Raw genomic sequence first — 26,449 nt, forward strand, 5'->3', positions numbered from 1 at the left:
TAGCTGAATGGGGTGGATATAACACTAAGTTTATGATACAACATAATGCAAATGTTTTATTCTTTATACCTTTATTCTTTAGTGTGTGTGTGTGTGTGTGTGTGTGTGTGTGTGTGTGTGTGTGTGTGTGTGTGTGTGTGTGTGTGTGTGTGTGTGTGTGTGTGTGTGTGTGTGTGTGTGTGTGTGTGTGTGTGTGTGTGTGTGTGCGCGCGTTTGAGACCATAGGGGGTGAGGGTGCAGGGACCGATGGTCGTTAATCTCCGTTTGTCCTTGAGAAGGTGGAGCAGTCTTGTCCTTCTGCCATCCATTTGCAATGCCAACCACACACACACACCCACACACACACACACACACACACTGTCCCTGTATGCACTAATTGTACGCTGATGCAAATATATATCAAGACGTTCGCTATCTGTCCACCCCACAAACACAGCGCACACATTAAGACACTCTCCATCTCTGAGGGTGATTAAACTCGGTCCCTGCAGGGTTTGGCTCCTGACTGCCCACAATAACACACTCACTCAGTCTCATATTCATCTGATTACTGCCCACCACCCCCATCTGTCCGCCCTTAATGGCACGCCCCTCTTTTGACTGCTAGGGCGTTTTTATAGGAAAGAAAAATCTACAAAAAAGCAACAAAAGATTACAAAATACCCCATACAATTGTATAAAACCCAATAAGAATCTGTGACAATAACACAAAAAAATTATAAAAACAATATATTACATACTAGAATATACAGCAAAAGTATTTAATACTAACAACACGATATATATATATATATATATATATATATATATATATATATATATATATATGAGGAGTTCAGATGCACAGGCTCTAAGTGCCATCTTAAATTTTCTTCTAGAATGATTTTTATGAAGCTCGTATATTTAAGTTCAATAATTTCACTTAAATGACAATTCATAGGTAATCTTCCTTGCCATTTAGGTGAAATTACTGAACTTAAATATACGAGCTTCATAAAAATGATCATTCTAGAAGAAAATTTAAAATGGCACTTTTAGGCTTTTGCATCTGAACTCTTCATATATACATACATGTGTTTTTCATTCTGTTTGGTTGTGTAAAATTTGATTAGGTGTTTCGAAAAAGAAAATGTGGCAAAAAAAGTAAAACCCTACAGATCTAAAGAAAACACACAAACAAATATGCAACAATTAGACAAAAAAACAATATCATAACCGATCATATATAATATATCTGAACCAAACCACCACTAAGACACTGAACATACCACTGCAAACCTCCGGGTATAAACGGCTTTCATTTGAAGAACAAGGTTTGTGGGAAAGGGATTTGTAACTCCTCAAAGATAAATTTCCCATATACAGTCATCTGAAAAAATGCATTATGCTGATGACTTCATGCTATTCCTTCTAAATTTTCAATGAATAATCCACATTAGAATGCTCTGGCTACTGATGTTGTCACATACGTTCGTATAGTATGCATATAATGAGCTTCTGACTGGACGCACCCGGCCTTTGAGCGATACTTCATAACGGCTTTTGAATACTAATGAAACAAATGCAGGACGTAAACGTCTCAAGAAATCACCTGAGCCTGTCACTGTCACCTCGCATCACACACGTGGAGGGTTAGTCCTAGAAAGCCAGTATTCAGGTTGTTTTTACATAAATGATACATATTTATTTCTGATTTCTTTCATGCATTTACTTTATTCTATTAATTTGTCGACATCAGCTGCCAACACGACACCACAAAAATACTAATAATAATAATAGCAACCAATCCCTCAGAAAACCTTAGCAACCAAAAAACAATGCTCTGCCAATGACAATACAATTATTGCATACTAATTTTGCATGATAGCAATTGCACAGAAGATGTAAAATTATAGCGTGTACAACTATAACCTACAACTGGCTTCTACAATACATACATCTAACTTTGTGAAATCTCCGGCCTTTTTTAAAATAACGTTTGATCTTACAAGTTAAAAGGAAAGTTTTCCCAATTCTTTAGACATTCGGGAGTTTGAGCAAAGAAGTTTGAGTAATTAAGACTTAAATTCATGCATTTCGTGCAGGATATGAGCGGTAGGTCTCTCACGCTCACTGGTTGTCCTTTTCCTGCTCGTTTTGATCTTACAGAGACTTACTGAGGTTAATAATGCTGTGCATTAATATTTTATCAGACTTCTCAATTAAAGCTTTATTTGCAGGAGAAGATTCCTCCATAGTGAATTCTCCCTTTCACTTGATCAAACACACACATACACACACACACAAGTTCTTTCTCTCCAGTTTCAAGCTCACATGCACATATAAAACACAATGTGTGTTTGTGTCAGTCAGGTTTTGCCTTCACTGTGTTCCAACAAAGACAGTAAAATCAGCTACATTGTTGAATCAGTCGAGGGTCCCCATGAGGACAACGGCTTTATAAGCATACTAAATAATCATCTAAAAAATGCAAAAAGATTTTTGTGAGGGATAGTATGTGAAGAGGACAGAAAATATCACACTTCTGAATAACTGTCTATATATATATGTATGGAGAAGGCAATACAGAATTGTAAACAGGGACAGGCTTAGGTCGAGGCAGGCAGCAAACATACACAGTTCAAAAGGACAGGCCAGAGGTCTGGGCAGGCGGCTGACAATCACAATCCGATAGACAGGCGATGATCGAGGCGGGCAGCAGAGAATCAAACAACAGGAAACAGTCCAAGATCAAACACAGAATAACAGTCCACAGTAGAAACGTCAGAATTGACAACCATAGCAAATCAAGACTTCGCAATGGTGGTATGTGTGTGAATAGTCAAATAGTGTGTGTGTGATGAACTGCAGGTGCGTGCGCAATAAGTCCCAGGTCTGAGGGCCTATGGGAATTGTAGTCCGAATAGCAACATTCAATATTCTGGTGAGAGCTCCCTCTGGTGATCCGGAGGAAGCGGAGAGGAAGCCTCTCCAGTAACATATATATATATATATATATATATATATACATTAGATATTAGAGATGTACCGGCAGCCGATATTTATCAGCCGATTTTTTATCAATTTATAACCTTTAGCATATTGGTTATAGCAAATATTTTATTGATTAACTGCGTGAAGGCACTGAGTTGCATAATGTCTGTTGCATAATCCAAAATGTATCTCTGGGTAAAATGATTAAAATCTTGCTAAAACAAAATGAAATCGGTACAAAATACAGCAGGGCTCGACAATACGGAGTGCCCGGTGCCAAAGTGAATGACGCTCGGGACAATTGATGGAACTGTCCCGATCAGGCCAGTGCTGCATCTTCACGAAAGTTTATCATTTGCATGTTTTAAGCCAATTTAAATAGGCTTATTCAAGCGCGAAAAGATGCGAAAAAGAACTAAATTCTACTCACTGAAGTTTTGTGTGCTCACACATCCATAGCGCATGTATGCCTGTTTTGGCGAGTGTTCTTGTAAGCATTGTCAGTTGTGTCTTAAATGAACGTAAACAGTTTAGAAATAAAACACACGTGTGTATCATATTAGGTCCGTGCAGCTCTTAAAGTGACAGTAGCCTGATATTCCTGCTGCACTCATGTCTGTTTTAATGTTAATCAAACAACAAAAGACTAAAAAAATCGCTTGACTAAATAACTTTTGTAACTTTAATGAGGATTCATTTATACAATGAAGAATATATTTTACATGTGATTACATTCTTTTTGTACCTGAAAACTACTGTTAGACGTTCCTGAAAAGCACTGTTTATTTCATATGCATCTTTGTTCTGTTGTATTTATGTATTTATGTTGGCCTGATGAATGTTAAATGGAGCCAATCCATGTTCAATAGAAATTATTTGATTATGATGCAGCAATAAACTAGCAAGTATACCTTATTGCATGCTTTTTGGACTTCATTTAAAACATGATTAAAACATCTATTTTAATGACAAAAGTTCAAATAAGAAAGCAAGTGACAAATATCAAGGCTGTTTCAGTATTGGAAACGGCCAATTGTTGTTTGGTAAAATTGATATCAACCAAAAAAATACTATCAGTGCCCAAAATATATCCCAAATATATATATGAAATGTGTTGGTCTTTGTTAAAATCTATTAGGCCTAGTATATGCAGAAATTATCATTATCAAGATTATTAAATGCTGCAAAACTATTGTTCATTCTAATTAGTCAATCATGTCATTCAGCACATATTTGTGAATATAATATATATATATATATAAAATATATATATATATATATATATATATATATATATATATATATATATATATATATATATATATATATATAAAATGATTTTTGCCCATGGCAACACTGTATAACTCGCCAATTATCCTGAAAACATTCCTACTCATAACTGTGCTCATGTTCTCTCTGCATCCTCTACGAGTAAAATAATACAAGAACTTAAGCTCAAATCAATATAGCAAGAACGTGTGTGTATTTATTTATAAATTTATTTGGTAAGTAGTCCTTCAATAAGCCAGATAATGTTCAGCCAGATAATCATTATCATAAAAAATAAAACCCTTTATGATACTATAAGACCCGATACAAGTGTTTTTTTTGCGATAATGACCATCTGACTGTACATTAGCATATAAAACCCTTGTAAAGTGTTAGCAAAATACCATTAGCTCATCATAAAAGAAGTCAATGGGAAGTCACCAGCATGACAGAAAATCAACCGTGTGTGTTGGTGTCTCTTCTACATGCCTCCAACTGGCCTGAAGAAATGAAGAACTTCCAGTTCTCTTCGTCTGTTAGGAAAATCTGTCTCTTTCTCTTTTACTTTTTCATTATAGTTCTGTAGCTCAGTACATCACACACACACACAAACACACACACACACACACACACACACACACACACACACACACACACACACACACACACACACACACACACACACACACACACACAGACATGCGCACACAACCTCTACTTGCACATATAAACTCTAGAGAGGTTCATGAAGCAGCAATGCATCACCGGCACACACACACACACACACACACACACACACACACACACACACACACACACACACACACACACACACACACACACAGCCTTGACACTTTGGCTCATGCTTTTTTGACGGCTCTGCATGGTTGATTTCCTGGACTGATCCCTGAGACCTCTTAGTTCATTTAGATTACAGCCCGGAAAGTACTGCGTAATTGAGACGAATTTACAGTGTAACTTTCGGTAATTATAGTGTACCTATAAAGTACTTACATGTAAGTATAAGGGAATAACATGTAAAGTTTGGGGAATAAAGGGGTCATAACCAGGAGAATTAAAAAATTATTTATACAGTAAGTATTATAGAACTAAGGGGTACTTATTCTACTATTATGATCCAACAATCTTACATTTGGGAGCAATTTAGTGAGAACATACACTGCGTACCTTTTTGTAATAATAGTGTACCAATACATAAGTAATATTAATTATGTAATATTACATACGTAATATGAATTAGCAACATGTACTTACTATAGGGTTAGGGCAGTGGTGTAGTCTAGTTTTTTGTAGTGAGTATACTATAATATAACCCAGAGCGTCACCCCATAAGCACAACCACACTCACTAATGCGCGCATACAGTATGCATCGACATGAAATTGAGAGCATTATGAAATATTTGGTGTTATCAACATGTCAATTTATTATAAGCAACACAAGACTTTAACAGCCAATGACATTTACAGCTGGGGAGACTGGACTGATTTTCTACTGTTTAGTGTTAATCACCATCTAACTCAGTCAGTTAAGAGCTACCTTTAGCCTTAGATGTTATATGAATAATGGTCCCTGAAGCACAGGTTTTATCAGCTGACAATTAAAAAAAAATTATAATAAAAAAAAATAAAGAAACATTATAGGCACAAATACAAATTTACTTTTAGAAAAAAATATACTTTTAAAAATAAAAAAGGTGTTATTGTTTTGGCAAGTTTACTGTTTAAATTAAAACATGTATGAAAACTTGTGTGATATTCGATATTCCCTTAAAATAACGTTTTAATAGATTTTATTATTTTATTATTATTATTATTATTATTATTATTATTATTATTATTTAAAAATTCATTTTACTGTGCAATTTCTTTGTATTTTTTTTTAGTTAGACCGAACTTTTATTTTGGTGGGTTGTAGACATTTGAGTTTCTGTGTGTTTTAATAAACTATAATTATTTTTATTAGGCCTACTTGAAGTATACTCTACTGTGCAATAGTAATATATTTCTGAAATAATTTCTTCAAGTTATACCGAACTTTTATTTTGACAGGTTGTCGTGAAGACATTACAGTTTCTAGTTTTATCAAATGAAATGGTGAAATTCTCGTGCAGTGACTCTCATAGCAGCTCTGCGATGAAAGTGCACATGTGTATCCTATCCTATATCATATCTCAATACAGTGAAATGCTGAAAACACCACGAGCGTGAGTCACGCGTGCTTCAGTGTGTGTGTGTGTGTGTAGTGGAGCACACATTGAGCGCTCATTCCCAGAGACGCGTAGAACAATTGCAGTCTCTTTTAACTTTAATATTCATATACACTAGTCCATATCGAGATTTGATTCATTGTTCAGCCCTACTTTTTATTTATTCATTCAAAAATAGCCAAATTCCGTGACGTTCTGCTTAGCAAGCTCCATTTGTGACTGGATTCCGCGATTCGGTGTCGCTTCGCAAACACTGACGGGGTGAATTTATGAATGAAAGTGAAAGTTCTGACACAAAACGAAGTTGTTACGTATCCTCACAATTTTTTAAGTGGGAATACGGAAATCCTTGACCTTTTCTAGTGGGTATACGGCGTATACCTGCGTATCACGTAGACTACACCACTGGGTTAGGGTAGGATTAGGATTTGATTGAGGGTTAGTTGCATGTAATTATGCATAATTTACTGTTACTATTATGGTAAGTACATGTAACGTATGTAACAAGGACACTGTAAAATAAAGTGTTACCTAGACTTTTTAAAAATTACAGGATATATGTACTTTTATATGTTAAAATACATACACAAAATCTAATATCACTGACTAATATCACTGACTTAATTATTAAAAAAACCTATACAGTATGTATTGGTTAGTTCTATAATACTTACAGTATAAATATATATCTTTTTAATACTCCTGATTGTAATCCCTTTATTCCCCAAACTTTACATATTGTTCCCTTATACTTACATGTAAGTACTTTAGAGGGACACTATAATTACCCAAAGTTACACTGTAAAATCTCTTTAATTATGCAGTACTTTCCGGGCTGTAATCTAAAGCGTTACCGTTGTTTTCTTAATTTATTTACATGTGCACATTTCATGGCAAAAATGCCAGCAGTCTTTCCTCTGCTTCCTGTTGATCTGTACTGACAATGCCTTCAGGCTTTTTAGCACCGTTCACACACTCTCAATCACATGCACTCACTCTCGTAACGGCTCCTGTGTGGGATCTGCTTTGATAAAACATCCCCACATCCGAGTCCAGACTCGGCTAGATTAGAATAAATCAGTTTGGACCATCATGTTCCCTTTCCAATCAGACAAATCCAGACGCTCCTGGATCAAAAGCAACACAGGCCATGAGGAACAGCTGTCGGAGGCAAACTCATTTAAACACAACCCTAAAACAACAAACCTGCTCTCCAAAGACTGACCCTGCACTCCATTTCACAAATTGGTTTACCAAACAAATCATTCCAAACGGTTTGGCGTTATTTTTACTGACAAATATCCAAACAGATTCACAGTCAAAATATTCTGATCCCAGAAACATTAAAAAGGTACTTAACTGTTGGTGAAATGGGCTTTCAAAAAAACTTGGTTTCTACTATACTGTAGAAAAGCAAAACATTTATTTATTTTTAAATCGGTGCTACCTGACTAGAGAAAACTGAGAAAAGGTAGTTGTCTTTCCTTTTGCCAAATAGGTAGGAAATAGGTAGGAACACCCATAATGCACTGGGCATGTTGTCGTCCAAGGTCACTCCCACCAGTCTGCTATGGATACACTCATAGATATCAAATAATAAAGGCTATATGTCTCGTCCGCACTGCTGGCCAATGGAGGTCGACATCCGCACACGGCGGCCATCTTGCCACAGGGAGCTCGCTCACTCGTCACATTGTGTTTTAATGGTGCATGTACTTTTAAATAACCATAACTTGCTCAATTTTCTACCGATTTTCAAATGGTTTGGTTTGTTATAAACGTCAGAGATGTAGTTATGACACTGCATACATATGAATAATTATAACAATGGACTTCCATATGAAAGAATTATAGCCACGTTAATAACGTTTGTAAGAAACCAAACCGTTTGTAAATCCGTCAAGATTTCAGCGAGATAAGAGGATTTGTGTTCGTGCTGATCACTCACCTTACTTCAGATACCACAGAGCTCGCCAGAAAGCTTCCCTGTGACAAGATGGCCGCCGGTGTGATGCCGTTTGAGACTCCGCCTTAAGACATCTAGCCTTATATGGATATCTATGGATACACTTACCAGAGTCAAATATCGCCTTGCTTTAGTAGGAAATACTTCTTAGCAAACTTTTAGTCATAATGGTGTCGGCTTTTTATTGTTCCCGGGTGCAGGAATTCAACGAGTAAACATTTAGCGGGAACGAGTTACTTTCGGTTTCCAGCGCGTTGTAGGCAGCGACTAAAGACTGCAGAGAGCAGTGAATACGGAGAGAACGCTGTGACAGAAAATCTGAAAAAAACTCAGTTTGTAGTTACAAAAACTCTGTTTGTAGTCAACATTTCAAACTACACGAACACAGTGTTACGGAAAAACTGGCAAAAAAAAATATGTAGGCCTACATCTTTCAGTTCCTCCCGAAGGAAAATGCTGTCTTGTTCAGGTAAGAAAGCTGTTGCCATATTGTTCCACATTTACCATAATGCTGTTTAAAGAGTAGACAAAGTATGATACAATTTTCCATGATAAACCTACTCTTACTATAACTGTTCTGTTAACAACCCTCTGTCGATTCCGACTATACATGGGATTGGATACAAAAATTCGGAAGTATAATCTGTCGTTTTTACGTGCTTTGCATCATCCAGCTGACTTTTGCTGACAAATAGGTAACATGGAGAACGTGTAAGCATTATTCATTTACACATAACACCTAGAATACATGGTATACAATATTGTAACAAAACAAAGCAGGTAGAAAATCGGCAAAGTTACACTTTAATAGTCCAAATCTAAGACAAAACTCATTGTTTATACTCAATTGCAATATACAATCGTAAACTCCATTTTTATTCATTTTCAACAAAAGAATCAGTGAGGTCAAACTGGTCAAACAGTGAGGTCAAACAAATACTAAATATTACATGTGTTTTGATGTTTATTTTATATCAGGTTTGCAGGTCACTGAAATGAAAATAGATTTGTGTGATTTTGTTATTTCTACTAACAAAAACAAAATAAACATTATGAAATTATATCTGGGACACAGCATTTCTGGCCATTAAAAATAAAAAATTCTTCAATATTAATATTCTACAACAAAACTGACTAACAACACATTTTTTTTTTTTTTTGCATAAACACCTTCTGTTCATTCAGAATGTTTGATATGTGCAAAGACGCATTGTTCTTCAGCCTTCATGCGACTGAACGTTTCTCAAAACATAAAAATGTTAAAACTAAGATGCACAAATGTCTGTGAATATTTTAAAATCCAATATCACAGACGTCAATATCAGCGTGTGGCATCAATACTGGATGTGCACTAGAAAAATATCAGCCTAAACCTCAGAGAAGTTCTTCTGATAAAGAATGAAATGAGGCAGGGATGAAATATATTACCAGCAGACAAGATTGAGAAGGAGAGATGAGGAAGGAGACGAGCCTTGATATTAAAATAGACAAGGATGAAAGGTGACAGACAACTAAATCTCACCTATACCCAATAACATCTTCTCATTTCACACACACACACACACACACACACACACACACACACACACACACACACACACACACACACACAACACACACTCCTGATAGCACACCCAGAACACTCTGACAGTGTCGTTAATATGAAGTTTTAATTATTTAAATGGATAAAATGTCTCCTCTGCTTTCATGGCATCTCTGTTGAATCTCGGCGTAAGATTCAATTACATTAATAACCAGTGATTTGATTCTGACCCACATTATGAGTTCTATTAAATTCACATTATTTGGGTTGAGGTGAGAGAGATCTTCTGAAGCAGAGGGAGATGAGAAGAAAATCCTGGTGTGTATGAGTGTGTGTTTTGACGTGAAAGTCAAGACTCTATATATATATATATATATATATATATATATATATATATATATATATATATATATATATATATATATATATATATATCTATGGCCAATTTTTCTGGGGGTTTTGTAATGTGTGTGTCTGTATATACAAATATGCATTAGTAACATTTTCTTCCTATTTTTGGGAATAATCTTTTGAGTTTTTTAACATAATATAGAATTATGTATTATAATGTATTTAATATATTTTAGTATTTTAGTACATAGTTGCTATGTAAGGGATAATGTACATCCAGCCGGTGGTTCTCTCAAAATAACCCCCGACAGGGTGATCAGGACCCCGACCCGAAACGGATCTTGATCAGCCTGAAGGGGGTTATTTTGAGAGAACCAGCGGCTGGATGTACATTATATAATATATATTAAAGGAACCGTATGTAAGATTGTGGCCAAAACTGGTACTGCAATCACTTTCAAATTACTGTAGAGCGGTGTATCCCCTCCCCCTCCCCCTCCCCCTCCCCCCTGACTCCAGGTTGCCAGATAGGTTGCAGGATCCAGCAGGAACGTAGGCTGCTACAAGGAGCTTCCAATGGCAAGTGACGAATCCTACACAGTAAGTTTTTTTTTCCTGTTAATTATGTTTATGCTTCTTGAGAGATGTTTTGCGAAGTAATTATGTATCGCAAAAATTTACTAACGGCGATTAGCCAAATATAATCGTAAAGATGTACGCTCGTACGCTTTTCAGCCGTCTCCATCTTTCAAAGGCATCTCCTATACAAATCCTTGTTTTATTTCGGACTTTGTCACGACGTATTTCGGATTCATAACGAGGTCTTTTAGGTTTTGTAACGTTAGACATTTTTTATCCGACACGTTTGTAGCTGCAGCTGTGGTAACTAGAGCAGAGCTGGCAACCCGGATGCCGAAACACTACTGACTTCGTGATTGGTAGATAGGTGGAGGGTGGAGCTTCAGGCCAAAACACAAGATGACAACATCAACATCAGTTGAGGGCTGCAACTTCATTTTTAAATGACAATATCCTGGCCGGACTACTGTTGTCAGTGATATAAGTATTTGAAATGAACATGATTTCTTAATGTCTAGTGACATATAAGGGCCATTTTATGATTAATTGAAATACATTTCCTACATACGGTTCCTTTAAAATATAATATTGGATAAAAAATAAAATGCAATGGAAACAATTCACATTTTTGTCAGTGAAGTATAATTTTTTAATGCATACCAAGGTTATGCTTATTATGATGCAGCGAAGACGCAGTGTCACAACGCTGATGTTTTTATTATTCTACCTGGAGGTGAAACACATGTAACCACACTAACCTCATCTCTCTGTCTGTCAGACACACATGCACATACAGTGGAAGAGGGGTGTTCGCAGGGTGCGGCGGGTGATAAACTGGGGGATTTAGGCTCATTCCCAGCATTCCCTTCACTCTCATTATAATCCCTGTGAGAATTCCTCTCACGCAGCGTGAAGCACAAGTGTGCAGGGAATATCTGTGCTGCCGTGTGTGTGTGTGTGTGTGTGTGTGTGTGTGTGTGTGTGTGTGTGTGTGTGTGTGTGTGTGTGTGTGTGCGGCAGCTCGATGACTTGTACCCTACTGTGGTTAAACATATAATCATCCATAACCTTCTAAAATGGTCCATATCTTCTTGTCTAGCACGCACACACGAAGGCTGTTTACTCACAGCGTGTGAATTATCAGACTGAGAATGTTCCCAGCATGGCATTGTGGGTAATGTGACTTTTCAGCATGGGTCCACTGCAATCATACACTTAGAGAAAGAAAGAAAGAACAGGAAAGAGAGAGAAAAAAGAGGTAAAGACACAAAGAGAGAAGAAAGACTGATGATCGCCAGGGAGAAGAATGAAAGGGAAGAAAAGAGAGATTGTGAGATGTTTTTTTTTTACATGAAATGACTTTAGGGTCTCTGCGGCGTCATTTGTGGAGAATTCTCTTTCTTTTTATGGAGCTTTTTTTTTTAGAGCCTAACTGTGTATGTGTGAACAGTAAATATTTTAAATGTTTTTAGTGTGGTACCACTGTAAATGTAGATGCTTATTACATCAAAATGGGAGCTTTGTGTCTTTTAGTCTGTATATATTATCTGCTAGTGTATTCCTAAAAGTTGTCAAAATGATCTTACAGTGTTTCTCTTCCAGCAAAAGCCGTGATATGCAATAAAATGCCGAGAATGATCACAAATACCTGCCTTTGATTAGCAACAGCAAGTAGGTAATAATGTTCTTCAATTGCGCTAATTGCCATACTTCATTTCCTTTCCTAAACATCAATTGTTTGTGAAGTACTTGGCTAGAAATGCATTCAAACGTATCTGAAAGTGACTTCCGTACCTGGTGCAAGCTCTCAAGTGTGCTGTGATTTGATGGGTTTTGTTCAGTCCTTCAATATGCCTCGTTCAAGCATCTTGTTTTGTAAATACGCCAACACAGAGATGAAAAAATGCATGTCTATTAATAGCAATTTTTGCTGTAGATAAATAGGCAAGAAAAGTTTTTAAATTAAAGTGCCCCTGTTATGCTATTTAAAATATTTCTAATTTTGTTTTGGGGGGTCTCCTACAAAAGTATTACTTGCATCTAAGGTCAAAAACACTTTAATTTTCTTATAATATATACATTGCAGCATCACCTCTTTTTTTCACAGTGCCTGAAACGGTTTGATAAAGTAGTAGGTCTCTCTAAACCCCTCCTTTACGAGAACTCCCTGTCTGATTGGTTTATTGATAGGTCAGATGACCCAGTCTGTTGTGATTGGTCTACTCTACTCTGATTGGTCAGGAGACCCAGTCTGTTGTGATTGGTCTACTGTACTCTGATTGGTCAGATGGCCCAGTCTGTTGTGATTGGTCTGCTCTACTCTGATAGGTCAGATGACCCAGTCTGTTGTGATTGGTCTACTCTACTATGACTGGTCAGGTGGCCCAGTCTGTTGTGATTGGTCTACTCTACTCTGATAGGTCAGATGACCCAGTCTGTTGTGATTGGTCTACTCTACTCTGATTGGTCAGATGACCCAGTCTGTTGTGATTGGTCTACTCTACTCTGATAGGTCAGATGACCCAGTCTGTTGTGATTGGTCTACTCTACTCTGATAGGTCAGATGACCCAGTCTGTTGTGATTGGTCTACTCTACTCTGATTGGTCAGATGGCCTGGTCTGTTGTGATTGGTCTGATAATGAAACATTGGAAGAAGTATCTGAGCAACCCGAACCACCATCACAAGCAAGATGTTTCTAAGTGGTGGACGTTGTTCGCGGGCATACAATGAAGACCATAGGCTGGCATTATGCAAATTTGTTACAAACCTACTTAAATGTCCCTTTAAAAAATTGTCCTGTCAATAAAGACCAGTAAATTTTATTGTTTGATATGACAATTGAATTTGGACTTCTTACTAGCTATGTTTCCAACCAACTATTTTTATACGCATTTTGGAATATTGCACAAAAAACGCCAGGATGCACATAAGTTCTAAAAATTCTAAACATTCACATTAAAAAATCAATTTAGGTGGATTTAAAAAAAAAAAAATCTGATAAGACATGCACATACACTACAATGGAGACATGTTTACTGAATAAAGCCCTCAATGCACAACAAAAAAAGTATTTTGCTTTTTTTGCTTTCAGTTATCCAAACACGCTAAAAGGACGTGTTTGGATAACTGGACTAACCAGTGCACCGATTACATTGCACAGCATCTCAAATGTTGCAAAACCATTACAATTGCATTCCCAAACACCAGGCATCTGAACGCAAGATAACATGACAGCGTTTATCGTGTTTAGTCTGCGCACGCTGAGATGCAAATCATTATGATGGAGGGAAAAAAAGAGCCACAGTTTCTTCCCCAATTGCAGCAATTTTCATTTTTATTACAGACATTTTGCACAGATTTCCCAGGAAGTACTGATTTTGTTCTCTTAAACACACGGGATGTAAACGGTGCTTTATTCGCAAATGTTTTATGCAATATTCCAATTTTGCGCATAAGTTAAATTCGCAACTTTGGATTGAAACATAGCTACTGACACTAGAGCAGAATCACACAAAGTCTTTGCTTACCAGTATCACTGTAGAAATGCACTATATGCAGGTGTATTTGTCACCCCTGATTTATTTCACTACTAAACGTGTCTGAATAAAACAGTTTTTCTAGGCCACTAATATGCCAAGAGACTTATACAGCATTTTATTCTAATATTTATTTCTTTAGGTGTAAAACTTCTTGAAATACACAATACACAGCAGTAAATAATAGTAAACCTGCATCAAAGGTCAGTTCATTTACAGTAAACCCACTGTGAAACAATATACAGTATATTAAAGTATATTTCCGCTCTTAGCTGGTTGTGTTTCGGTGATGCGAGACGCAGAGATTTTCGGCTTCTGGAGAGTTATCGAACACTTCCACCATCAGAAAAGCCATTCACTTAAGAGCCTGCTGTCATCTTCCCTGGGGACCTCTCAAAACACACACACACACACACACACACAGCCATCTCCTGAAGAGCCTGTCTGATAGTGTCGCCCTGAGCTTGTGTGAGGAGCGTTTAACTGGCCATTAGAACAGGAAAGTGCAGGAGAGAAAAGCGAGGCTTCAAACTTTTCAAATCACAATCCACATACTTATGCTACCCACTAAAAGTATGTACTTCACTGGTGATGCAAAATTGGATCCTCTAGAGTGTGACAAGGTGCGAGCACTGGATCTGCAAAAGTCAAAAGTGAACCATAATCATTTCTTCTGTTGTTCAAGAGGTTAAGGGTAAAATTAGACCACAATGCACTATGTAGGGTGAAAATGTGCAAATTCCCAGTGCATTTTATGTTTCGCCATCTTTCCTCCTTTCTTTTGCTTTTAACTGTGACACTTTACAGAAATTAATTTCTGTATTACTTCATTGACTATTGAAAAGAGCACAATTAATAATTCTTACAGATTTGATTGTATGAAATCTCATTTGAAAAGATTGATCACATTTGCAAAACTCTACCTGCCGGGTAGCTCTGTAATATGTTTTCAACAAGGGTTCTTCTAAGAATATTTACATATTATAGATCTATGAAACAAAACTCATTTTCGTGACATTTCCATCTAATGATCTAAAGAAGAAATCTTATTGACCTCATACTTTTGAACAGAAGTGTAATATAGGCCTGAAATAAATACGTGCATGGCCTAAAACAGGCACAGAGATGCTTATAAAGACACACTAAATGCATGACCACACACAGAGAGAGTATTGGGGGTGAAATATGAAATGTATTATGATGTGGAAAAGGAGCATACGGATTCCATTACCCATAATGCTGACAATAAATGAGAGGAAGACATTTTGCTGAAGAATTTTCAGATCTCAAGGGATGAAAGAGAGAGAGGGAGAACAAGACAGGGGGAGAAAGAGGGTGTTGAGGTTAAGAGGGGTCAGACTGATATTGAAATGGATAGAGGAAGATATGGGGGGATGGGAGATGCACGGAGGAGTGTGAAGGAGAAAGAGCAAGAGGATGGAGACTTTTGATTGTGGCACAAAGGGAACAGTTGAAAATTAGCAGAGTACGTAAGAGTACAACGTGGAAGCCGAGCGAGGAGTTGAGTAATTTTGCCTAGAGCGAGAAGCGGGTTTTTTGAAAGTCAGAGCATCTCACTGCTAGATCACTCCGTTAGCACTTTAACATATAAATTATGCAGCTTTTTTGTGCTTAAAACATTATGTGAAACGTAGGCTACGGTGTGACCCAGACGCAAAGGTAAACTGAACGCATCCAATTTTGTTTTGATTTGATGCAAAAGACCTCCAGTAGCTCAACCGCTAGAGCATTGCAATAGCAATGTCAAGGTCATGGGTTCAATTCAGGAACATACAAACTGATCAAATGTATAGTATGCCTTAGATTTAGTGCTTTTGACGGTAACACTTTATTTTACAGCGTCCTTGTTACATGTTACATGTACTTACCATAGTAATAACAGTAAATTATGCATAATTACATGCAACTAACCCTCAACCAAACCCTAATCCTATAGTAATTACATGTAGTTAATTAATATTACTCAGTACTTAAATGTATAATTATACTGTAACAATGACACCTTCAAATAAAGTGTGACCCTTTCGACTATATAATGCCAGATTGTCACAGTTGCAGCTCGACACAAAAGCCCCGCTCTCTCATTAGACAAGATGAGCACCTAATGATTTGTTATAGTTTTTGCTACAGAGTCCATACAAAAATGAAGTAAATGGCAAAAAAAAGTTGTTATTTTTAATGTAAGTTTCCAGTTATGCAATTAAACAGAGATGAGAGTACACTCATAGTAATAGCTGGAAGCATCATCAAGTTAGCCAAATATTTAATAAGCAAACATGCAAGTGAGGGTGAGGATGTGCAAAACAACAGCCGTTCAAATTCTCTGGAAGATTCTACTAAGAAGAACTCTGCAGATTCAGTGGGGGTCTGTGACAGTGAATGAGTCGGGAGCGGAGTGGAAAACCCGGAGTGGAACCATTCCAGAATGCTTTTGTTGGGAGGGAGATGAGACTGATGTTGCTCTTTTTTCTCATTTTGACATGAGGGGATATAAAGAAAAGAGAGAGAGAGAGAGAGAGACTTTGACTTTTAGTCTTTCTTTTTTTAAAGGTAGGGTATGGGATTTGCAAAACGGCCGGCAGATTTTGAAAATACACAACTCAAATGGTCCTACCTTCTTTCCTCCAACGCTGGCCCTGACTCCACCCATTCGAAGAACATGGAGGGGGATGGGGGAGGGGGGGATGGTACGACCGTTTGATTGACGAACTTACTGTCCAATGATTCTAGGTGTTCTTGGAAATGATTGGCTGGAGTTTTTCGAGTCCTGCCCGTTCCACAGATGATTAAATTGCTTAATTTTCATTTCAGTGCTTCTAAGGCTACGTTCACACTGCAGGGCTTAATGCTCAATTCCGATTTTTTGAAAAAATTTGATTTTTTTGCAAGGCCGTTCACATTTCCAATTAAATGCGACCTTTTGTGATCTCCTGTGTGAACGTGAAATGACCCAGAAGTGACCCGCATGCGCAGAAGAGTACTCAACGGTCAACGACGTCACTTGTTGTTTGCGGAAGTAGCTAAACTTTAACTGTGATTCTCTCACACACACACACACACACACACACACACACACACACACACACACACACACAGGAGCGCGCGCAGCGACCGTTACACAAGAGCCAGACAGCAGCCGCTGACCTATCTAATATCAGATTCAGCACAAATAAGTTAACATAACGTATATATAATGGCCGTGGGCTTTTTTTTATATTTTTTTATTAACGGGCTCGTCGAGGTCGACCCGTTCGGCAGATTTACCTCAGCTCGACGAATATGCAGTCCGTTTTCAAACCGACGACTAGCTACTTCAACGCAGGATTATGACGTTTTCCGCGTATCAATGACGTGCCGGTCGGATACATGCGACCTGGCCGTTCAGACTGAAGTCGCATTTCAAAAGATCGGATATGTATTGGATTTGGGACCACATACCCAAGTGGCCTGGGTCACATTTGAAAAGATCGGATCTGTGTCGTTCAGACTGTCATGAAAAGATCAGATACAGGTCGCATAGGGGCAAAAAAATCGGAATTGGGTCGTTTCAGCCTGCAGTGTGAACGTAGCCTAACTCAGTGGCTGTAAGTGGGTTAGGAATAGGATTTCAAGTGATTTTGGAAAAAATGGACAAAAAAGAGAATCACATACCCCACCTTTAACAATTATTACTTGCAACTTAATCCAAATATCTTAATATACAAAATACATCTTAATTACAACATCTTAATATACAAAATACATCTTAATTACAACATCTTAATATACAAAATACATCTTAATTACAACATCTTAATATACAAAATACATATTCTCCATCTACATGACAACACTAGGATCTGTCATTTAGAAACATGGCTTTTCCTATCACTGTTATGCTGATGACACACAACCTCTCTTTCCAGCCTGACGATCCAACGGTAGCTGATCGTATCTCAGTCTGCCTGACAGACATTTCTGGCTGGATGAAGGACCACCACCTTCAACTCAACCTTGCGAAGACAGAGCTACTTGTGGTCCCGGCCAACCCAACGCTACATCACAACTTCTTCATTCAGCTGGGTTCGTCATCCATAACTTCATCACGGTCAGCCAGGAACCTTGGGGTTGTGATTGATGATCAGCTGAGTTTCACAGACCACATTGCTAGAGAAGCCTGGTCATGTAGATTTGCCTTATACAACATTAGGAGGATCAGGCCCTTCCTATCGGAGCATGCTACACAACTCCTTATCCAAGCGCTAGTTCTATCCAGACTGGACTATTGAAATACTCTCCTGGCTGGTCTTCCAGCTTGCACGGTCAAACCTCTGCAACTGATACAGAATGCTGGAGTTAGAGTGGTCTTTAATGAGCCGAAGAGAGCACATGTCACTCCTCTCCTCACAAAATTGCACTGGTTGCCAATTGCCGCTCGCATCAAATTCAAGTCACTGAAGTTTGCCTACAAAACAACCACTGACTCTGCTCCCTTTTACTTAAACTCATTACTTCAGACGTATGTACCATCCAGAAACTTGCACTCTGGATGGTAGTCCATAGCCACGTTCAAGAAACGGCTGAAGACGCTTCTTTTTCGACAGCACTTGATCCAGTAATACTAACACTTTCTCTTCTATTCTAAAATTGTTTAAAAATAAAAAATAACATGCACTGCGTTAGATTAAACTGAGAAGGGTCATAGCACTTGCATATTGCTGTCCTACTGTTAGTTTAACTGCTTCTATTGTTCTCATTTGTAAGTTGCTTTGGATAAAAGCGTCTGCTAAATGAATAAATGTAAATGTAAACATAAATATACAAAAAAAAACAAAAAAAAAACATTAAAAATCACAAAACATTATCTCATACTTCCATTTGTAAAATTCCATCTTCCAATTTACATAAAACATCATTCAAACCCCAAGTAAGTTTAAAAGTAACAAGATCTCCAACCATTTTATAATATGTGAACTCAACAGTAACCCGGGCAGATATCAGACCTCTTAAAGTCCCCCTGTAATCAATCATTTTATCCCTTAAACTTAAATCACCAAAAATTTTCCTTTCAGAAAAAAAAATTCTTCATGCCTTAAAATAGTTTGAATGTAACTCTACACCCTTGCCTCATTTAGTATATGCGGTTCTATGAATATTTAAATTAGCCCCGCCTCCCCTCACTCACACCAGCTCAGAGATCCACTCGCTGACGATCACACCTTGACCTGATTGGTTACAAGGTTGTTTGTGACGTCGGAAACACCGGCGATTTCAAACCATGTTTGAGACTGTCTTTGGTTCACTTCAATTTTAAGGACAAAATACTCAGCAATGGTGTTGACTTATGATTTTGCACATGGTTTGTATTAAAGCATATTAAAAACCCCACATAGACAAATAAACAACATTAAAAGCTTGATTTTCACCACAGGGGGACTTTAAAGTCATATTTACATCAAACACCCCTATTCATCTTTGCTTTTCTTGTTAGCCACACAGCTAACTTTGCTTGACCATATAAAAAAAATAATTAACACATATATTTTTCTATTTTCATACTTAGATTTCGGCTATAACTAAAACCATTTAATATAAATTCAAAATTCAAATTTTTACTCCATTCTTCCAACAATAGAAACATTGGCTTCAATCTTTTACAGTGCAAGAATAAGTTAAACACAACTTCAGACTCAAAAAATGGACATTCATCCATTACTGTTGGATCAATATATGCCCTATGTCTATTAGTAGTTATTTCTCCTTGTATTATCCACCATTGGAGGTTCTCTTATCAATAGGACGTTTATATAAAGTCCTCCAATACATTGTTCTCAAATTCTAAAAAACATATTAAAGAGTAATTAAAACTTATTTAGTTCATTTTAATTTAACGTTTATATTCATTAAAAACAATTGTCGGTAGTCCCAGTCATTCTCCTCTCCTCATAAAGACCACAAGCCACATCAGCCCAATGACAAAAAGGCAATCCTACATCCTATATCAATTAGACCGTAACCCCCTTCATAAAGAGGCAGGTAAAGTATGATTAATACACTCATATCATGATTTAGTCTACTGGCAATATATATATAAAAAATATAAAAATAATAATCCATACACATTAATGCAACAGGTCGCCAATTCTTCAAGCAATACAAATCACCGTTCTTCAGTAACAAAAACAACACTGCTCTATTACAACTATTAGGTAAAGACCAGTGGCGTAGCGGACGGGCCCGCAGGGCACTATGGAGGTATTTTTGGTGCAAAACTACTGAACGCCTGTGACAGTGGAATTTGAAGTTGTAGAGAATAGCCACACATGTGTATCAGTAAATTTGAAGTCACAGAGAGAAATGTTTTAAGAGTTGCAAACTTGTAGACTTTTTTTTATCTTCCACAAACACAACACAACAGTTACACCTTCTCAAATTCTTCATTGCAGGTGGACAAATCCTATTCTACAAATCACAAATTAAGAAACTCATACGCTCACATTTTTGCTACAGTTGCTACAGTGAATATGGTGCAAAACGCATTTACACACCCGCATCAAGAAATGTGAAGTCACGCAGAAGTTTTGCTCATCCGCAAATCAGTATGTGAATTCATCCAATGAGAGTTGCACACTTGTAGAATATTTTCTCACAAATGTCTTGTATATTTTTCTAGCACAAACACAAGTACATAACTACAGCTGCTTGAATCTTCTGCGACGAATCTCAAACACTGTTTTTCGCTTTCAAGTGACAAGTTTCGCGCGCTTTCCCTTTCGCACCAAGTGCACCGTGAAATGTGGGGAAAAGTGAGTTGTGCATCTGTAGAGGCAGTGGGCGGAGCCTACATGAATATTCATGAGTTTCCCGGGCATGCGCGTGGAACTGCTCATTCTAGTTCACGCTCCTCGTTTCTCAGCAGGTTTAATGGATTATTTCAAAAAAGGTAAATATAGTTTCAGCGCGAACTTAAACTACAATTGTGTATCGTTTTGTTAAATTCATAATGTTTTTATTAATTCGTCACTGACTGAATGATTGCTGGCATTCACTTCGTGTAGGCCTATATATAGTAGCTACAGCAAAGTTCAACTCGTCGTATAAATTGCACCTTGCGAAGCTTTAAAACTGTGGCTTTTACTAATTGTTATCATTTGTTGATTGCAATAAATTAAATAAACCCTCATAAATGTATCTGTGGGCTAACACTTTTTAAAATATATACAATATATCCTGGTGTGATTGTTCTTAAATTCTTGTTCGTTTAAATAAGCCAAATCATTTAAGACCAAACTCAAGCATGAATGTGTTGCTTTAATACATACATACAATTCGGATTAAACAAAATTGTATGGACAAAAGTGGATAAATTACATTTGATACAACTAGGTTACTGTAAATGAGAAACAAAAAAAACACTTAACATTATTTTACGGAATAAGAGCATGCGCGCGGAACTGCTCATAGTTCACGCTCCTCGTTTCTGCAGCAGGTTTAATGAAAATATAGTTTCAGCGCGAATTTAAACTACAATTGTGTATCATTTCATAAAGTTCATAATGTTTTTATTAGTTTGCACGTTTTGTAATGACTAAATGATTGCTCTCCTCTGTACCTCTGTACCTCCTCTGTACATTGCAATGCTTTAAACTGTCTTTTGTTATCATTTGTTGAATGTCACTGCAATAAATAAAAAAATTAAAAAAGAACGTTCCACTTTTACCGTAAAACCAAAAATTCCAGAACACCTGAATGATTACAGCAACACTTATTTCCAACAGAAGAGCAGAATATTCCTAAATACATGAACCATTACCATTTAATTTATTTATTGCTCAGCTCTTCTGATACCTTACCTTATGAAGCTTTACAACTGTGTCATCTCTGGCAATAATCTCTGGGAAATAACTCCACAACCATATCCATGTCCAAATAAACATTTTGCACCCTATACTGATGTTTCTCTTTGTCATGTTCTTTCTTTGACCTTATGTGTTGCTCTGTGTGCCTGGATGATACACAATGATGACCATTGATACAAATGCATGATCTACTTCTGACTTGAACTCTTGAAAATGAAACCTTTAAACTTTGTTGGATCAATGTTAAAACATGACATTCTGGCATTTAAGATTTGCATGACAAAAGTTTGGAATCACTATGATTTAAGAAATGTTATACTTTTATAGCAGGCAAGGTCAATTTCCACACTTCATTAAGCAGCACAACCATTTTCAACTGTGATAATAATCAGAAATGTTTCTTGAGCAGCAAATCAGTATTAGAATGATTTCTGAAGGGTCATGTGACACTGAAATCTAGAGTAAAATGAGCTCTGCCATCACAATATTTTTTTTTAAACATTAAAATAGAAAACAGTTGATAAAAAATATTTCACAATATTACTGTTTTTCAGATAAATGTAGTCTTGGTGCCTTAGAGGTACCTTACCTTAGAACCTTACTAGTACCAAACTTTTGAACTGTGTATATTATTAAATCAAAACCAGCACAAGCACACCTTGCAATCAAAACATTAAAAATAATATTGTTACATTATTTTGCCAGTATGTTTGTAAATTTTTTTTTTTAGAACATCAAATTGGTGGCTTATTATATTCCGTAAAATAATGTTAAGTGTTTTTTGTTTCTCATTTACAGTAACCTAGTTGTATCAAATGTAATTTATCCACTTTTGTCCATACAATTTTGTTTAATCCAAATTGTACGTATGTATTAAAGCAACACATTCATGCTTGAGTTTGGTCTTAAATGATTTGGCTTATTTAAACGAACAAGAATTTAAGAACAATCACACCAGGATATATTATATATATTTTAAAAAGTGTTAGCCCACAGATACATTTATGAGGGTTTATTTAATTTATTGCAATCAACAAATGATAACAATTAGTAAAAGCCACAGTTTTAAAGCTTCGCAAGGTGCAATTTATACGGCGAGTTGAAGTTTGCTGTAGCTACTGTATATAGGCCTACACGAAGTGAATGCCAGCAATCATTCAGTCAGTGACGAATTAATAAAAACATTATGAATTTAACAAAACGATACACAATTGTAGTTTAAGTTCGCGCTGAAACTATATTTACCTTTTTTGAAATAATCCATTAAACCTGCTGAGAAACGAGGAGCGTGAACTAGAATGAGCAGTTCCACGCGCATGCCCGGGAAACTCATGAATATTCATGTAGGCTCCGCCCACTGCCTCTACAGATGCACAACTCACTTTTGCCCCACATTTCACGGTGCACTTGGTGCGAAAGGGAGAGCGCGCGAAACTTGTCACTTGAAAGCGAAAAACAGTGTTTGAGATTCGTCGAGGCAGATTCAAGCAGCTGTAGTTATGTACTTGTGTTTGTGCTAGAAAAATATACAAGACATTTGTGAGAAAATATTCTACAAGTGTGCAACTCTCATTGGATGAATTCACATACTGATTTGCAGATGAGCAAAATGTGAAGCAGACTTCACATTTCTTGATGCGGGTGTGTAAATGCGTTTTGCACCATATTCACTGCAGCAACTGTAGCAAAAATGTGAGCGTATGAGTTTCTTAATTTGTGATTTGTAGAATAGGATTTGTGCACCTGCAATGAAGAATTTGAGAAGGTGTAACTGTTGTGTTGTGTTTGTGGAAGATAAAAAAAAGTCTACAAGTTTGCAACTCTTAAAACATTTCTCTCTGTGACTTCAAATTTACTGATACACATGTGTGGCTATTCTCTACAACTTCAAATTCCACTGTCACAGGCGTTCAGTAGTTTTGCACCAAAAATACCTCCATAGGGGCACGCACTGCGGGGGGGCCCCGCGTTGTGGGGGGCCCCCAAAAAATGGACTCGAATAAATAATTAAAGCGTTTTTATAACGTGAACGTATAGGACTTTTATTTTGGTAGTAATTGCAGCCTACCGTGTTTGGCGATTATGACCATATCCGTTGTCCTTGTTATCCAATCACGATTAAGAATTTCCGCAACTGTTTAGAGAGTGAAGCTTATGAGCGCAAAATGAGTAAAAGAAAATATGTCAGCGGAGCTCAAAAACGGACTAACCAACACCGAAAAGAGCAATTAAATGCAAAACTACCGAAAATTTCATCCATATTTCTTCCAAATCAGCGGGAAGGAGCTGCGAGAGCGAGCACGGGTAACGTTACTCAGGAGTTTGCTAGCAGTGTCATCACGGACATTACTGCTTCTAACGTGGGCGCGGGCGCGGCTGTGGTGAATGATACGCGGCACGCCAGACATGGACTCAGATGCTAAAAGCGGATCTCACGGTCCAGACGATGACTGTCACAGCACTGAAAATATTATTACCTTTATTGAATGTTAAACGTCATGAATCTTTGTTGTATACTGCAGATAGAAAAAATATTTTGACGTCATGTGCTCCCTTGCATTTTAACAAGTTAATGTAATTGCTGTTTTATTGTTGGTGTTTCTTTTATTCTTTTTTTTTGTGTGAAAAGTTCTTAATAAATAAATACGAAATAATTACATACTATTAAATTCCACAGTACTAATTCACGATTTTGAATGAAAAGGTGAATCCCCCATCTAATTATGCGGTGAGGGGCCCCGCCTCCACTCTTGCGGGTGGGCCAACGCAGTTTGCGCTACGCCACTGGTAAAGACCCAGTTTTTAAAAGCATTTCAAAATAGTCCTTTCCAATCACATGGCAGAAATGTTTATAAAATTCCATCCCAGGAGCCTTCTCTGATGAAAGATCTTTTACAGTTGTGTCACTTCTTGAAAAGTATTTGGTGAATCAATAACCTCCTTGATCAGTCGTCAACTTCTTCAGACATAATCATTCATCTTTACATTTCGGATCTGTGACATTGGCTGTGGTCGTGGATAAGTCAGAATAAAAGTCAACAGCAATTCTTCTCATTTCATAAGAGTCATAGGTAACAACACCTTCATAATTTTTTTACCATCAAAAAAATTAAATTACCACCATCAATTGTCCTTGATTAGTCATTCGTTCTAAATTTAAAAATAATTTTACATCTTCAACTGTAGCACTAGCCTCTGGCACGCACCTGAAACCATGGTGGAGAGATAATGGCATCCTTCCACCTGTGGACGCCATACCAGTAACACCACGGCACACTACGTACTAGAACCCTATATTAATATTTACAAACAATAAATTACGGTCAAAGAATATTAAAAAAAAAAACACACACACACACAAGAGAAAATATAAAGAACAGCGCACAATGGAAAGGCTCTCTCACACGCACCCTTCTAACTTCCAACATGCACTCTGAGAGAGAGAGAGAGAGAGAGAGAGAGAGAGAGAGAGAGAGAGAGAGAGAACAGGAGACAAGGAAAACTCAGAGGGAGTCCTGGAGAAATCCCCTGAAGGTGCCTCACGTACAGTTTGAAACCACAGCGAGCCTGAAGAGAGGTGTGTATTTATCTGTGTCTGTGTGAGTTTACTTAACCATACTTTAGGCACAAATCTGTTCTCAGAAATAAGCTGAATCTGACAAAACCTCCCTTTGGGAATGCCCTCTATTGAAAAATGAACTTATAAAATAATAAATAATTTATTTTTATTTTTTTTTTATTCTAAAAATGCATTCAATCAATTTATTTAGAATTGTTAGAATTTAGAAAGTGTTTCTGTTTATAAATATGTATATATATATATGAATTAATTAAAGCTAATTCTAAGCATTTTTTATTGTAAAATCTATACTGAACTTCCTATAATAATTTCAAATTATTTGTTATAATGTATTTATTTATATCCATCATGAACTGACATTCCCCACAGTAAATCTTGAAATCACCTACATTGTGAGGCAGCCAGCATCTCCACTTATTATATAAACGTATTAAATCATGTTTTAATCAATATATGAAAGTATCATTAGCTCAGTTTAATCAATGGAAAGTCCCACTGTAATAGAAAAGCAAACATGCATGTGTGTGTTCCAGCTGCCTGCTGAATGTGTTGGCGTTTGAGC

General features: G+C 37.0%; 1 long non-coding RNA gene across 1 annotated transcript in view; it reads right to left on the reverse strand.

Annotated features, from left to right (window-relative positions):
* LOC309506939 overlaps positions 1–23,923 on the reverse strand; it is a 69,615-nt gene extending 45,692 nt beyond the window's left edge. Inside the window, exons 1-2 of the long non-coding RNA XR_014208970.1 lie at positions 22,966–23,923; positions 20,697–21,863 (exon numbers count right to left, since the gene is read on the reverse strand). This is a non-coding gene — a long non-coding RNA (uncharacterized lncRNA). The remainder of the gene's footprint in view (positions 1–20,696; positions 21,864–22,965) is intronic.
* Between the last annotated feature and the right edge of the window lie 2,526 nt (positions 23,924–26,449).

The sequence above is a fragment of the Leuciscus leuciscus genome (genome assembly GCF_965113295.1).
Source record: "Leuciscus leuciscus genome assembly, chromosome: 9".
NCBI classification, from domain to species: domain Eukaryota; kingdom Metazoa; phylum Chordata; class Actinopteri; order Cypriniformes; family Leuciscidae; genus Leuciscus; species Leuciscus leuciscus.